Source organism: Zingiber officinale, chromosome 5B, assembly GCF_018446385.1.
Source record: "Zingiber officinale cultivar Zhangliang chromosome 5B, Zo_v1.1, whole genome shotgun sequence".
Taxonomy (NCBI): Eukaryota; Viridiplantae; Streptophyta; class Magnoliopsida; order Zingiberales; family Zingiberaceae; genus Zingiber; species Zingiber officinale.
In genome coordinates, this window is record NC_055995.1 from 67,934,638 (window position 1) to 67,950,099 (window position 15,462).

At 35.6% G+C, this 15,462-nt stretch overlaps 1 pseudogene; it reads left to right on the forward strand.

Annotated features, from left to right (window-relative positions):
• The window catches only part of LOC121984478, a 33,459-nt pseudogene extending 21,118 nt beyond the window's left edge, over positions 1-12,341 (forward strand).
• The last annotated feature ends 3,121 nt before the right edge of the window (positions 12,342-15,462 follow it).

Consider the following 15,462-nt stretch of genomic DNA (forward strand, 5'->3'; position numbering starts at 1 on the left):
TCTTAAAAACGTATTAGCTAATATAAGGTCATATGCTATCGCAAAATCTAATATAGTTTTCCTTCCTCATTTCTCGTTCCAAACCCATAACTCCATGTATCCTCTCATATTCCTCATTTTCACTCCGATATGCTATTTAGATCACCTCCTATTAAAATCCTTTCATTTGGTGGAATATTTTGTAATATTTCATCTAAGTCCTCCCAAAACCTTAATTTGGTAGCTTCATCTAATCCTATGGTGCATATACGCTAATTATGTTCATAGTTTCTTTCGCCACTATTATCTTAAGAGTTATAATTCTATCCCCTTTTCTAACTACTCCTACAACTTCATCCTTTAACAAACTATCTACAATAATACCCACTCCATTTCTTGTTTTACTTTTTCAGTGTACCATAACTTAAAACCCGAGTTCTGTACATTTTGTCTCTTGTACACATAAAATATTAATTTTTCTCCTAATCATCATATCTACTACCTCCATTGATTTACCAGTGAGAGTTCCTATATTCCATGTTCCAAATCTTAGATTATTAGTTTTCCTATCATATTTGTTCTTATCTAACCTATGGTGTGAGAACTCTTGCCTATTTAACACTACACCCAAGTTCTCATGCTCTTGCATATTTATCACTACACCCGAGTTCTGGAGATGTAGCGGTCCTTGCCGAGACGTTACAGTCGGACCCTGCAACGCGTTCCTTCCGGGGAACAACCTAGCATTAGCACAATAGTTTAATGGATTCATTCATGAAATTTTGCCATAGTTTGACGCTGGCTGGCAACCTAACGCAACCCTCCTCCTTTATCCGGGCTTGGGACCGGCCATGACTGGTCATCATGGGCGGCGTTTCTTTTCTTAGAATGTATCTAAAAAAAATTAAAAGTAAAAAAAGTTAAGTCCATAATATAAATTTTAATATATATTAAAAAAAATTCTAACTTACATATTCAAAAAGACTCCAGTTATGTTCACAGCCTAAAGAAGAGCATGTGAGGTTCAAAATCTTCATTGCAAATGTTTTAATTCAGGTGTTGATGCACCATAAGAAGACCACCCATCAGCTTGAAATACAAAAACATATAAGATTAATTTTATTACAAGAATATTGATAATGCATAATATATTATTTATGAATTTACCTGGTGATTTTGAAGTTCTTTGTTGGATAGCCATTGGCAAACCAAAAGGTTCTTCTTTCTTGTATTTTTTCAATTGCTTTGTGATCTTATCTTGTAAATCCTTACCTCTGACCAATCTAGATATGTACTTGTACAAATCCTCCATCACTTCTGTATCATTTTCTATGTCAAAGTTTGAGTAAAAACACTCTGGATTCAAGAAATATTCGGCTGCGTGCATGAGTTTTTGGAGTTGAACATTTCATCTTTTGTCAATGAATTCAAAAATTCTACGACATTTTTCTTCATTATTGTTAAATGACGTAGCGATAGCTTCTTTTGGCTCTGTTCGTTGACTCATAAATATAACTCATAAAAGCGCAATCCGGTGCACGAAGCTCCCGCCATGCGGGGTCATGGGGATGGATCCATTGTACGCAACCTTACTTGCTTTTTGCAAGAGACTATTTCCAGGATTTGAACCAGTGAGCTTTTGGTCACATGACAACAACTTTACCGTTGCGCCAAGGCTCCCCTTCATAAATATAACTCATATGAGACTTTTTTTCACCGTCTACTAGTCGTAATGCTTTCACCAATGGGCCATCAACTTTTAATGCAAAAACCATATTTTTCCGAAAAGAAGACATCAATATCATTTCTACTACACGCTTTCCTGCAACCTCTTTAGAAAATCGATTATTTGTCCACTTTTCAGATGTAAACATTTTTCTCAGATTTGCTTGTTGTACGTGCAATCACTTTAAAGTAAAAAAAAGCCGTTGCGAAACGTGTTTTTGCGGTTTTTACCATGTCTCTCTGTCCAATAAACTTTCTCATCATGCTCAATACTTGTGGTATATTGTAAATATAACCATTCACCATCAACGCCCGTTCATGTAATTTTCTGAGATGAGGAATTTTGAATATATCCTCAAGCAACAAATCTAAACAATAAGCTGGTGTGGAAATCGGTTTTCTAAAAGACTACTTGAAAAAAAAGTGAATTTAGTAAAAAAAATTAAAAATATGATCCAATTCTTAATTGAAAGTAACATAAATTTAAAATATTACATGCACTGACATTGTTAGCTATGTGAGCATACACAAATTTAGAAAGTAACTCAAACATCTTGTCAGTTGTGTGAGAATAGTATGGAACATCAACTAATTCAACAAATATGCTTCCTTTAGGACCATTTACTAAAAAATTTATAAGAGTCCTACACTTTTTATCTGTCTATCCATCTACCATGATTGCACATCCAAACTTAGCACGATCTTCTTGGTGGGATTTGAGAAGTGAGTTCATATTTCCCAACTACTTCAAATACTTAACCTTGACTTCATGATATGATGGAGGCTTCATCCCCGATCCAAATTGCCCAATAGCTTCAATACAAGACTCAAAAGAATTATATTTAACGACATTTAAGGGAATTCTGGCATCATATATCCATCTAGCAAATTTCTCAACCGCAATATCTCTTAACTTCTTTTTATTTTCATCAAATTGTCCTTTGTTTTTTTGCATGTCTTTGTCTGACAATTTCATCGATTATTTTAATAAGTCCACTTTGTTTACACTTTTTGCCTTGGACCATACGATGAATATTTGGATCGGATATTGGTCGTTTTCCTTCCACTTTAGTTTGAAGATCGTCTTCATTTTCTTCCAAATTATCAATATTATTAGAATGAGGAATATCATTCATTTGATTTTTCAAATTCCTTTTTTTTTTTTTTTTTTTGCATAAATTTCCTAATTTTTTCTTTAACATGCTCGGAACATTTTGGACAAACTTTTGCATTTTTATTGCCTTCAACTAAATATAGTTTTTGTCGATAAATTCCGCCATTTGTTACTTTACCACAAAAAATACAACCAACTATATTTGGATTTTTAGGATCCGAACATGTTGCATAATTCCCAGCAATATCCTTTCGAGTTGATAGAATTGTTGTATTTGACATGATTAAGACTTAAGACCACTTAAATCAATAAATAAAAAAAATATTAAATAGTAAAACAAGATTATTAGAATATAGTTTTTTTAATGATAAATATAACATTATGAATATAAATCTGATTTATATGAATTAATAAAGTTTATTAGAATTTTTAAAATTTTCTATTTAAAGTTATGAATATAAATCTCATTTATATGAATAAATAAAATTTATTAAAAATTTTTAAATTTTAAATATAAATTATTAGAATATAAATATGGTTTATATGAATTAATAATATTTATTAGATTTTTTTAATTTTAAATATAAAATTATTAGAATATAAATTAATTAATAAAATTTATTAGATTTGTTTTTTAAATTATTATAATGTAATTACCATTTATATGAATTAATAATATTTATTATATTTTTTAATTTTAAATATAAATTATTAGAATATAAGTATGATTTATATGAATTCATAATATTTATTAGATTTTTTAATTTTAAATATTAAATTATTAGAATTCAGAATATAAAGAATTAATAGTGTTTATTAAAAAATATTTTACATATAAAATTAGAATTAATAAAATTTATAAAATAAATAATTTTAAATATATTTTTTATATATTTATTTGGGTAATTTAATTATAATTATAAAAGTCTATTTGAATTATCTCTATTTAAGTGAGGAGTTGTTTGAATTAATTAATTAAATATAAAATATGAAAAAAAACCTCGTCGTCGTCGTCGTCGTCGTTGTAGCCGCGGTAACCATAGGCATTGCAACGCATTCGGCGGCGTCGAACGTGTCACGGGAAAAGTCCGGTGGCGCCGGAAGCTTCACGATGCCCACGACAACCGGTGATGCTGTTCGGTAGAATCGGAAGTGTATCGCGCCGCTTTTGGCGACGTCGATGCTAGACAATGCAAAAAATAACATAATGAGAAAGAAAATGTGAAAAAATAAAATCTTATCGATGATTGAGCAGACGCTTCGAGAGGCAGATGATCCGATGATGAACACTAATCAACGTGTTGATTAGGACTTTAAAGACAAAACAGGAAACTTAGGCGAAATGAGCACTTCCGAGATCTCATATGCTTCCGAGGTCTCAGAAGCGCAAGGCTTGCATCCCATTGTACTTCGCGTTTAAGCGAGCGCTCCGTGCGCTTTTGACTACTTTGGTTACAAATACTAGGAGTTTTAATAAACACTAGATTTGTATCGTCCGGTTCATCTGAAATTAGTATACCTTTTCCCTTATCTAAGGAAAGGGTAGAAGTTTGGTCATTGATACTAGTCTGTTCAGCTTCTAATAAGTTTAATTGGGTTTCTAATACTGAAACTCGAGTTTCTAATAAGACATTCCTCATACTTCCCCAGATAGTATGTACTAGAAGAATGGTTATTTGAAATATTGTTTTGAGTCATAAATTACAGCATTATTTTTTTACAAATTTTGCAAGTGCCTCCTTTTAACATAGAGGGATAAAATCTACATTTGAAACAAGGAACACTATTTGATCCTTCTTTTAAGTTCCACTCATGAGTATAAGTTCATTGATCAGATCTTAAATCTGTTAAGTTTTGTGAAATTAATTGATGATATATTAAGTCAAAATCTTCTAAGAGATTTCCTGTGTCATCAAAGTTAATTGCTTCATCTTGACTCAAAAGATAAGGGGTCTCATATTTTGCAGCTAGGTCATAAGATGGTTGAAAAAATGAGTTAATTAAAGTATAATATGTGGAAGAAGATATTTCTTCCGTATCATTAATAGACACGATGGAATAGATAGAAGATGTATCAAAAACATTTGATTGTCCAAATTAGTACACCCACTAATTGTGCTTCATGACTGTACAGATTTTTCCTGTTTGGACAGGTAGAAGAAAGATGCCCTGGTTATTGTATTGGCATAAGTTTTCTTTGATTTAAATTTTCGAATGTGTTTATCCTTATTCAGATAAGGTTTCTTTTCCTTGCTCTTTTTAAGGTAATAAGTTTTCTTGGGTTTTATTTTTGGTTTTGCCGTTATCATAGGCCTTGACATTGTTCTTTATCTAGATTGCTGTTGATTTGTTGATCCATATTATTGAGGGGTATATATCTGACTACAAAATCTATATTGTTGATTCTTGAGTTGTTTTTGTATTTGAATATAAGTGCATTTTTCTTTAAGTTTGGCTAGAATATGTTGAATTCTAACTCAAATGTTATCATATAATGCAGGTATATTCTGATCAGCCCATGACTTATAGATTTCTTTTCCCAAGTCACCTGGGAGTTCATTGCAAAAGGGTTTAATGTAGTTCCAACTGAAAAGTTAAAGTTGTTCAAAGTTTCTCATTGTTTCTTTTTGTCTAATATCTAATCCTATATTTGCATCCCTAGCCGTGAGTAATCTATGGATTGCATAACAAAAATTACGTATGTTATTGCCTTGTGAGGCAATTCATGTTATTTCGTCAAAAAAATTGTAATTTAAAATTTTCCCAGGCCGCTTTGGCTACTTGTCCCAAGTTGTTTTCTCCTACTTTGATCATAGCATCTCTTGTTTCTTTGTCCAGTTTATGTTTTGCTTGATAATCTCGTTTAACTAAGACTATCCATTGTTCTAAGTATATATCATATAATTAAGGGTCACATACAGTGATATTTAAAAGTACAATGTCTTTTCCAAAGGTTACCTTTGGAGGTTTTCTTTTTCCTATAGTCCTCACCAAGGGATTATTATTAGTATAGGACATTATCCTTGTCCTAGGGGATGTCCTTGTCCATAATCCATGGTTCCCATAGTACTTTCTGGCATTCTTACTTTATATGGTGGTCTAGAAGTAGATGATGATTCTCCAGGATTCATCAAATCTTTTGATGATGCCGGAAGACTAATACTATCATCTTCTACAGGAAGGCTGATATTATCATCTTCACATTTTTGGGCTATTATATTTCTATCCTCATCACAATATAATATCCAATTGGGTTGTAGCTTATTAAAAATTTTGAGGTCAACTAAGTCTTGTTCTGTTAAGTGGATCACTACTTTAGAAGGCATGTAAACATAGCTACTCCAGAAGGCATGTAAACATACTCGTCTAAATCTCCAAAAAAACTTCTTATTTCATCTGTTTTATTCATTAAGTTAAACTCCTATGCTAGAGTACTTGCTTGTTTTATCTTTCATTATTGTTTGGTTCCTAGTCTTTTTCAGAACACTGATAGGATCAGTTTGTCTAAACATGAGATTTAAGTTATCAGTCTCTATGGTGTCTTCAGTTTGTGAAGTAGAAGGCTGATATCCTGAAAATCTAATAGAAAGTTTTTCATTTCTGTCTTTGTACATGATAGAAGTTGTGGGTTTCAATGTTGTATCAGGATTATTCAGATTTATGGTCCATTTTAATCAGATTCTCTAGGTTTTAGGAAGTGTATTCCTTTTGTTGTTAAGGCTTCAATCATATCAGCAATAGTGATTTTAAAATGATTATGGATATGATTCATTATTTTTCCTAAAAATATGATGTTTATATTGTCTCCTTGGAATTGCCCATATCTTTTTGTCTGGATATGTATTTTAATATGTTTTACAAAGTCCTTGATGGTGATATTGAAATTAGGACATAAGTAAGTGATGTCTAAGTTATTATTCATATCCACTTCCACAAGTTCTATGATGGATTTTTCATTATCAGAAAGACGAGTCATATAAGACTAATAAAATTTTACCTCCTAATCTAGCTCTTGTAAGTCCTCTAAATCCAAATACAATTAATCCAAGATGAATATAATTGTGTTTGCGGTTATATAGAGTCTGGCTGCTGTTTCAGTCATTAAATTAAGTCTTCCTCCCTCCATCTAGGAGATGAAGCGATTCTTATCTGTGGTGTCTATATACAGCAGTTGAGAAATTGAGTATTCCTTGACTATATAGTCGCCTAGGATTTAGTGCGTTTAACTGCTCATCGGAAAAAATGTTTATATCTCTTTCAATATCAATTACTTCTTCTAATCTTTGTGGACCAGTATTAGAAAAACTATTTCTTTGTGTGAGAACAGTTTCTAGCCATGAAGTAGTATTAACTTCAGTTGGTCTTTCTCTTATTATTTGTGAGGGACCGGTAAAAGCCTCAGTTCTTGTTAAGTTCATTTTGACATATATGTTAAGAACTTAGAAGTAATAGGTCACTTCCTATTGATTGTTTTTCCAATAGAGAGTTTACTTGAGTCTTTATTCAGAGTCTCTAATACTTCTTTCAAGTCTGTTGTTCGAGTATTTCCTGAAGTGAAGTTTTCTATGGCCAATATCTTATTCTCTAGTAAAGAGAGTCTATAGTGAAGTGAAGTTAAAAGTGCTAATATAGTATGGTTTTGCTGAGTGATTATTTGATCACCTTTCCCAGTTAATTCAAGATTACAATAGCTGTCTTCTTTAGTAATAGAAAATTGTCAAGCGCAGTCTAAAGTTTCCTCGTAATGAGTGCTTCCAAATCTAAGTTTGTTCATTTATTCTTGATTTCCTCAAGCATTGTATGAAGGATGTCCAACTTTTCATAAACTTGTGTTTTATTACTGACAATCAGTTCCTTAGATTGTGCTAATACTGTTTTTGACTCTGTGTCTGTACTAGCTGTCTTTTTTTACTTTTCTGTATAAGGTCAGAAAGGACTAGTATATCTTGTTTTGTAGAGATACTATCTAAGTTAAAAGTTCTTTTTAAGGATTCTTGGGTTTCTTTTAGATAATCCAGATTCCTTAATACCTCAACTAGAAGTTGATTGTTCTGTCTAAGAGTCTTAGTAAAGGTGTCAATCTGTTGTTGGAGAAATTGTTGTTGGGTTTGGACAGATATTCCTAGACTTATCAGTAAGTCTGTAAGGGAATTTAAGTGAGAATTTTCTGTGTGCAGGCAGTGAGCATACTCTTTGATCCTAATATAACAACTATGTTTGTTTTGATCTAAAGTAATTACCGTTCTTGGCTGTAAGGCTAAAGTCTAAATACTCTAACTTTCTAACTTCCTAACTTCCTGTGGAGTAGTAGAAAGCATAAACTAAGTGTCCCAAAGTCGTAATGGGCTCTGATACCAAAATTTCTAGGCCCCTCCAATTAATCCATAATGGAGGTGTATCTTTTTAAGTTAACTGCTCTATCCTATGAATTGCCCTTCGGTGTATCATTGCCTGCAAATGCTATGAAATTTTGCATCTATCAGACCCATGATTAATGATAGAATTTTTCATTCTCTAGCGGAAAAAAATACTAGTTTCTTTTTTGTCGTATCACCCTCTACTAGTTTACTTTCGATGGTTTTTCTGAATAAAGGAAAGTAGAAAAAAATATTAACTGGTTCGTCGAGACACTTAGTTATTTGTAAGGCTCTTTGCATCTTAAGACTATCAAACTCTTTATGTACAATATCTTTAATTAGTTAGGCTAAATCATTGTATTCTTTTTCCTAATCAATTATTGCAGCGTAACTTTTTTATATATCAACTTAAGCTAAGTTTTCAGATTTTGTTTTCTGAATGAATTGTTATCTTTGAATGGTCACAAATTTGGGATTTGTTTCTTTTCATATTCTGTTCCTAACTGGTTTTGCTGTAATAACTTCAAGAATTTCCATTTTAAAAACTGTGTAGATTATTCTGTCACAGCTGAAACTGATGTAATTATTTTCTCTTTTGCATTCGTCATCAGTGAATATTACCTTGTATCCTCACTATCTGTAATTCTTTATGTTTAGCATTTCAAAATTGAGTTAAAAAAAATATATTTCAATAATTCTATGTTTTTATGTTATTGTTATATTATGGTGTATGCCATGATTAGTAAAGACTCTACTATTATGTGATTAAGAGTCAAAAGAATGCTGAATTAAAGTGAAAACAAGTGATAGTTTCTTCAGATGATACAAAGGGATCCCATTGCCGTCATGTTATTAAATCTTCTAATATAGTCATAAATTTTACCTGAATGCTGTTAGGATGACTACAAGATAGTTGTCTATGTGAATTTATCTCCTTTGGTTTGATTCTGGTAAAAGTTGCATTTATTCATGGTATGGAAAAGATAGATTTGCCATTGGGTTCTTTCCTTATGGCTATATATAGTTATCCACATTACATATGGATATGCTTCTGTTTTGCCCCCTTATGACATACCAATGAAGTATTAGCCAGTCCATGATATACTGATCAAGTACGTGTATCATAACTTATAGATATATTTTGCATACGTTTATGCTTAGCTACCGTTCGAGATATAAAACAAGCAACTCCAAGTGCAATCCTAGTTGGAACTCAGACTAGCTGAACATCTACCTTACCATCAGTTAGTGAACCAATAAGTTTGCATTTGTCTGTTTTTACATCTGTCATTCTTTTCCTGTTTATTCTTGATCAGGGATATTAATTTTTATGACTTCCTTTGATCTTTTCTTGGCATCTAAATCTGAGGTAAAGGAAGTTTGGAAGTATAAACCTATTGGAATCTCATTTGAGTGCTAAACAACCAATACAGAGAAAATGAGTGTTAATTCCAGTAGTCATTGGTTTCTATGTTCTTAAAGAAAATTTAATCCAAATAGTTTTACCTTTCCGATGGAGGTCTTTTGGCTTAATGCAAATGAGATAATATGTCTGATTTAGAACGCAGTGTCTTGATTATCTTCCAATTAAATTTTGTTACAACCATTTTAGGTTGCAAACCATTTTTTGGTTGAATTGTAAGGGAGTAGATTTGGACACTCTACAGGAAGTTAGGATATGAAACAAAATCTATTTAGAGGGAAAATGATTCAATGAGTATCATAGTTATGAATGAAACAACAATTGTCCAAGTAATGGATTCAAGTATTAGGCGTCTATTTCTCGCCTGTGCTTTTGTCAGTGAAGCAGATACAATGATCATTATGTTGTCATGTTATATGCACCAAAAGCAAAACAATATGTTGCAGAGTCACTGTCCATGAATTTTTAGTTGTGTATATAGGTGTGGATAAATGCAATGCTATTTTCTTTATTGTTTATTTCAGTACTATACTACAATTCAGTTTCAATGTTGTTTTGCTCTGGGAATTAGGATAGGTCTTCTTCCTCCTTTCTTTTGCTTGCTGCATTTTGCCTTTGGTGTCCATCATCTTTTTACAGAATTTCTATTTCTTGTTTAGGTATATGGAAACATGCAAAGAGTGATGGTCACGAAGACTATGGGCTACTTGTTAGTGAGACGGCTAGGAAGTATGCGATTGTAAAGGAACTTGATGAACCTACTGTTCTGAAGGATACAACTGTTCTACAGTTTGAGGTTCGATTTCAGAATGGACTTGAATGTGGAGGGGCATATCTGAAGTATCTCCGTCCTCAAGATGCTGGATGGACTCCTAAGGGTTTCGACAATGAGTCTCCATATACTATCATGTTTGGACCTGATAAATGTGGGCCCACAAATAAGGTGCACTTCATCTTTCAACACAAGAATCCAAAGACTGGGAAGTTTGTAGAACATCATCTAAAATATCCTCCTTCTGTCCCATCTGACAAATTCACTCATATCTATACCGCTATTCTAAAACCTGATAATGAACTAAGAATTTTAATTGATGGGGAGGAAAAGAAAAAGGCAAATTTCTTATCCACCAACGACTTTGAGCCGGCACTTATTCCACTTAAGACAATACCTGATCCTGATGACAAGAAACCTGATGACTGGGATGAGAGGGCTAAAATTCCAGAGCCAGATGCTTTAAAGCCTGATGACTGGGATGAAGATGCACCTATGGAGATTGAAGATGAAGAAGCGGTCAAGCCAGAAGGATGGTTGGATGAAAAGAAATGACCCGACAAAGCCACAAAACCAGAAGATTGGGATGATGAAGAGGATGGAGAATGGGAAGCACCCAAAGTCGACAACCCAAAATGTGAAGCTGCACCTGGCTGTGGAGAATGGAAGAGACCAATGACGAGAAACCCAACATACAAAGGAAAATGGCATGCTCCTTTAATTGACAACCCAAACTACAAGGGTATCTGGAAGCCACAAGAGATAGATAACCCTGATTATTTTGAGCTCGACAAACCAGACATTGAGCCAATTGCTGCTATTGGTATTGAGATTTGGACAATGCAGGATGGTATTCTGTTTGACAATGTTTTGATAGATACAGATGAGAAGGTTGCTGAATCATATAGGCTGGAGGCATGGAAGCCAAAGTATGAGGTTGAGAAAGAAAAGCAGAAGGCTGAAGAACCCTCTGATGTGTCTTCAGATTGGTTTTCAGCTGTCCAGGCATGTGTCCAGTATAATTTATCCAATAGCTAAGTCCTTTTATTCAGGCTGGATTTTACATTTACCACTTTTTTGATTTATTGCAGAAGAAAGTATTTGTTGTTCTTTATAGGATAGCTGATATTGCACTACTGGAGCCCTACAAGATCAAAATTATTGTGAGATCCTAGATTTTTTTTTTTTTACTTCGTCCACATTGAGAACTGAAAATCATTTACAAAATTACTGTTATTGGATGCTTTTCCTCTCTCTGGATATCACCATTCTTTTGGTTATTTGGCTACTTTAACTTTGCACTTTCTGCTTCTTTTACATAGAACAACTAATCTTTGAGGTCTCATTCATATTGTCTTTCAGGATGTCATTGAAAAAGCAGAAAAACAACCTAACCTCACTATAGGAGTCCTGGTTTCCATACTGGTCATATTCGCTACTGTCATTTTCAAGCTTCTCTTCGGAAGAAAGAAACCTCAAGTGAGCTACTGTCTTGCAGTGACTTCACCATTCGTTCCTGTCTACAACTTATACATGATTTAACTTTTGTTGTTTTGCATCACAGTCACCGGCTCCACCAGCCGCTACTGTCGCACCAGCTGCTCAACCCCAGAACCCTGATTCTGTAGAGTCTGAAGTTCTAGGAAGCAGTGAAGAGAAAGAAGAGGAAGGGAAGGATGATGTATCAGCACCTCGCCCTAGGAGATCTAGGAGGGAGACATAAAGGTAATCAGGTCTTCAAATTTCGTGTGCTATAAATATATTCAGTCTTCAGTTTGAAGCTTCAGAAGTTAACTTGGAAAAGATGGATTTTTAGTATATCTTTCCTCTCTTCTTGTTTTTCTTAGAATCAACCTGAAAAAGATGGATTGTACTAGAATTTTTTGATGTACTTAAAAATCAGTAGTTCCTGGGTACTGTTTTATGTGTCTAAACAGCTTATCATCCATCGCTTTGAAGTTTGCCTATTTACATGCTTCTCATTGCTTTGAAGAGTGATTCTTAGTATTACGTCTTGCAATTCCGTTGGTAGCCTACTATTTATGTTATTTGACATGCCTAATTGTATCTGTCTAACACATTGAAATGGTATCTAGAGAAAATGGGCATGATGACTATAAACTCAGTGTCAACTTAGGTTATAGACATTTTTGTGTGAATACTTGAGCTATGGATGGGTGTTTAAACTTGCTAGTTTAATACAAAGAGTGTCGAGCTTAGTGAAGTATACAATTCAAATTTATCTTATTTGACATGCCTATTTGCATCTGTCTAACACATTGAAATGGTATCTAGAGAAAATGGGCATGATGACTATAAACTCAGTGTCAACTTAGGTTATAGACATTTTTGTGTGAATACTTGAGCTATGGATGGGTGTTTAAACTTACTAGGCAAATACAAAGAGTGTTGAAATGAGTTAACTTGACAATTCAAACAAGTTGGATAGATCGGGCAAGTCCATTAGGCTTGCATGTGTTAAGTGGGTCATATAAGTTGAATTGACCCAAGTCACACTAACCAAGTTAACCAGTTTGGTAGGCTCGGCTGAAAGGATTTGCCTAACGGGTTGAGCAGCCTAAATAGATTGTGTCGACCACTTAAGTCAGACCAAACAAGCTTGATACCGCATGAACTCGACGGTCAATCAAATAATGTATACATTTCAATCCTTTTTAAAATAAATAAACCTTTTTAAATGAATAATCTATACATTTCTATAAAAAGGAAATATCTACGTTATAAGTAGAGCAATTTAAAAGAGCACAAATTTATGCTTTCCTTTTCACGAGATGGATCGATCATCAAGCGGATCTTCTAGGGCAAATAAGGGAAACCCTGAAAACTCTATGCCGGCCAAAAAGTTTGATTTGTATCTATGAAAATGATGATCATTCCATTATAATTGGCAATGAAATGGTATAACAAGTGATATTATATATATAGCGTAATTTTATCCTAGCGACATTTGTGTGCGATGCATGTGAATACCTCTTTGCATGGGAGGCGTCCACGCGTGTCGCACACGGATGCCTCCCGAGATATCAAATTCATATTTTTTTCTTTTTTGATAAAAAGTAAATAGATCATGAAATGGGAAATGCATATAGGCCGAAAAGGTACGATCGGTCTTGGACACGTCATATCTAGACCAATGCTGGATTAGTGTCGAGTCCCGCCGCATTTTGTACACCCTCCTACATCACTGTCAATCAAAATCATACAACAAACAATCATTGTCACTAATGTGGTGTCATCATCAACGTCGCAATCTCATCTGTCCATGGTTGATCCTCCTACCGTCTGTACCCAGTCATCCTCCACACTAGTGGCATCCATCACCGACAACTGTATCCATGGTCCTCTGATCACAAGCGCGGGTAGCACCTCCATGTCCAAGACCACCCCTCCACCTTCTAGACAATCCATCAACCAAATGAAGCTCCGGCCATCCTCCGTTCACCGCCGTGCGGGCACAACACACTGGCCGGCAAAGGGGACAATCCAATGTAGATACTGTAGAGGTAATCCCAGTCATATGGTGCATCCTTCATCGGTGAAATCATCTTGTGACAGCCCCATTGTGCTCTTCTCTGGCCGGCAGTGAGCAGCCTCCTTCTGCCGTCGCTTTCTCCTCACGGGACCATCTAGCACGCCCAATTGCATCCGCTAACCCGCTCCATATGTGCTCCCATGGCCAAGGAAGCGTATGGCGTGAAAAATCGAGCCGGGGAGCTCCTTCACCGGGGGTAGCTCCAGGGAGGTTGGAATGGTCGGCTGCCACCATCAGTGAAGAACCTACTCTTCCAGTGGGTTGGCCTTGGACTCACAGCCTTGGCTTGGGTTCGAGCCCAACTTCCATGACCCACAAGTCCACCAAGTTCGAGTACGAATTCTGCCACCGAATTAAGTGGGAGAGGAAATTTGAAATTGAGAGATTTGAAATTCAAAGACGTACCAACTCCCTCTCTTGCTGGCCAAGCTTTGAATTTTGAATTTTGAATTCTCCCGCTCCTGGAACAATCTGACCACTTTCCCCAAGGTGACACCAAGTCTCCTTCATCCCAAGTTCGCCGGAAACCGGCCGGAGCTCTGCTGATGGCCGGAAAACGCCCAGTTCCTCCAAACTGCATTTCCTGCTTGCACTCCCCAGCCGATTGCCACCGCAGCACTGCATTCGGTCGGCACAGCAACTTCCGATGAAGATGAACTGAACGGACCTTGTCTTGTGAACCACACTGCCTCCTTCCTTCCCAGTTCGCCGGAAAGATACCCAGCAACCTGCTGGTCACCAGAAACGCCAAACTCCTTAGCTGCTTGCACACTCCCGGCCGGTCACCAGCCACCGCGGCACTATCTGTGGCCTTTACCCTCCCGTTCCACCCTTCGCCCAACAGGACGGTCGGCGAGGGTGACCGGAGAACAGCTGTAGTTGGTCTATGGCCGGAAATTGGGTTTGCTGGCTTCGGCACAGAGGCTGTGTCCTGCCGAGGAAGATGAAAAACGAAAGAGAGGCCTTGTGAACCTCTTTAGACCTGTCTGCCGTAGCTTGAAACCTCCGAGCTGCTGGAATCGAACCCCTCTGACATCCTCCTCCTACAGCCACTGATCTTGGTTGACGGCGATTATCCAGGTGGTGGTGAAGTGCACCGGTGGAGTAGTTGGGTAGAGGTCATCGAAGCTCACCATGCCTCCCCGCAGCCCTCCTCAAATTCGTTTGTATATATATATGACATTTTGTGCGGGGCTTCCGAAGTGCATTCAACATGGGCGCTGTCACAGACAGTCACTAGGACTGTCGTGCACAGGCAGGCGTGTAGGATATATATAACTGTGTTGTGCTAGGTGCCTCCTGTGTGCGTTGCGAAGTCCGCGACAGAGTATTTTTATTATTATTTTTTTTGTTATTTTTTTTAACTTACGAATTATGTCATTTAGGATTTTTCTTTTAGGAGTTGAATTATATATATATCCTGTACATTTTTATATGAGCAATCGTGGGTGACATCCTACGTGAGCACTTGACACGGCTGTGAGCGACATTTTTTAATCCCTCTCAAGTTTCATTTGTAAGTATCCCAAGTTGGTTGTG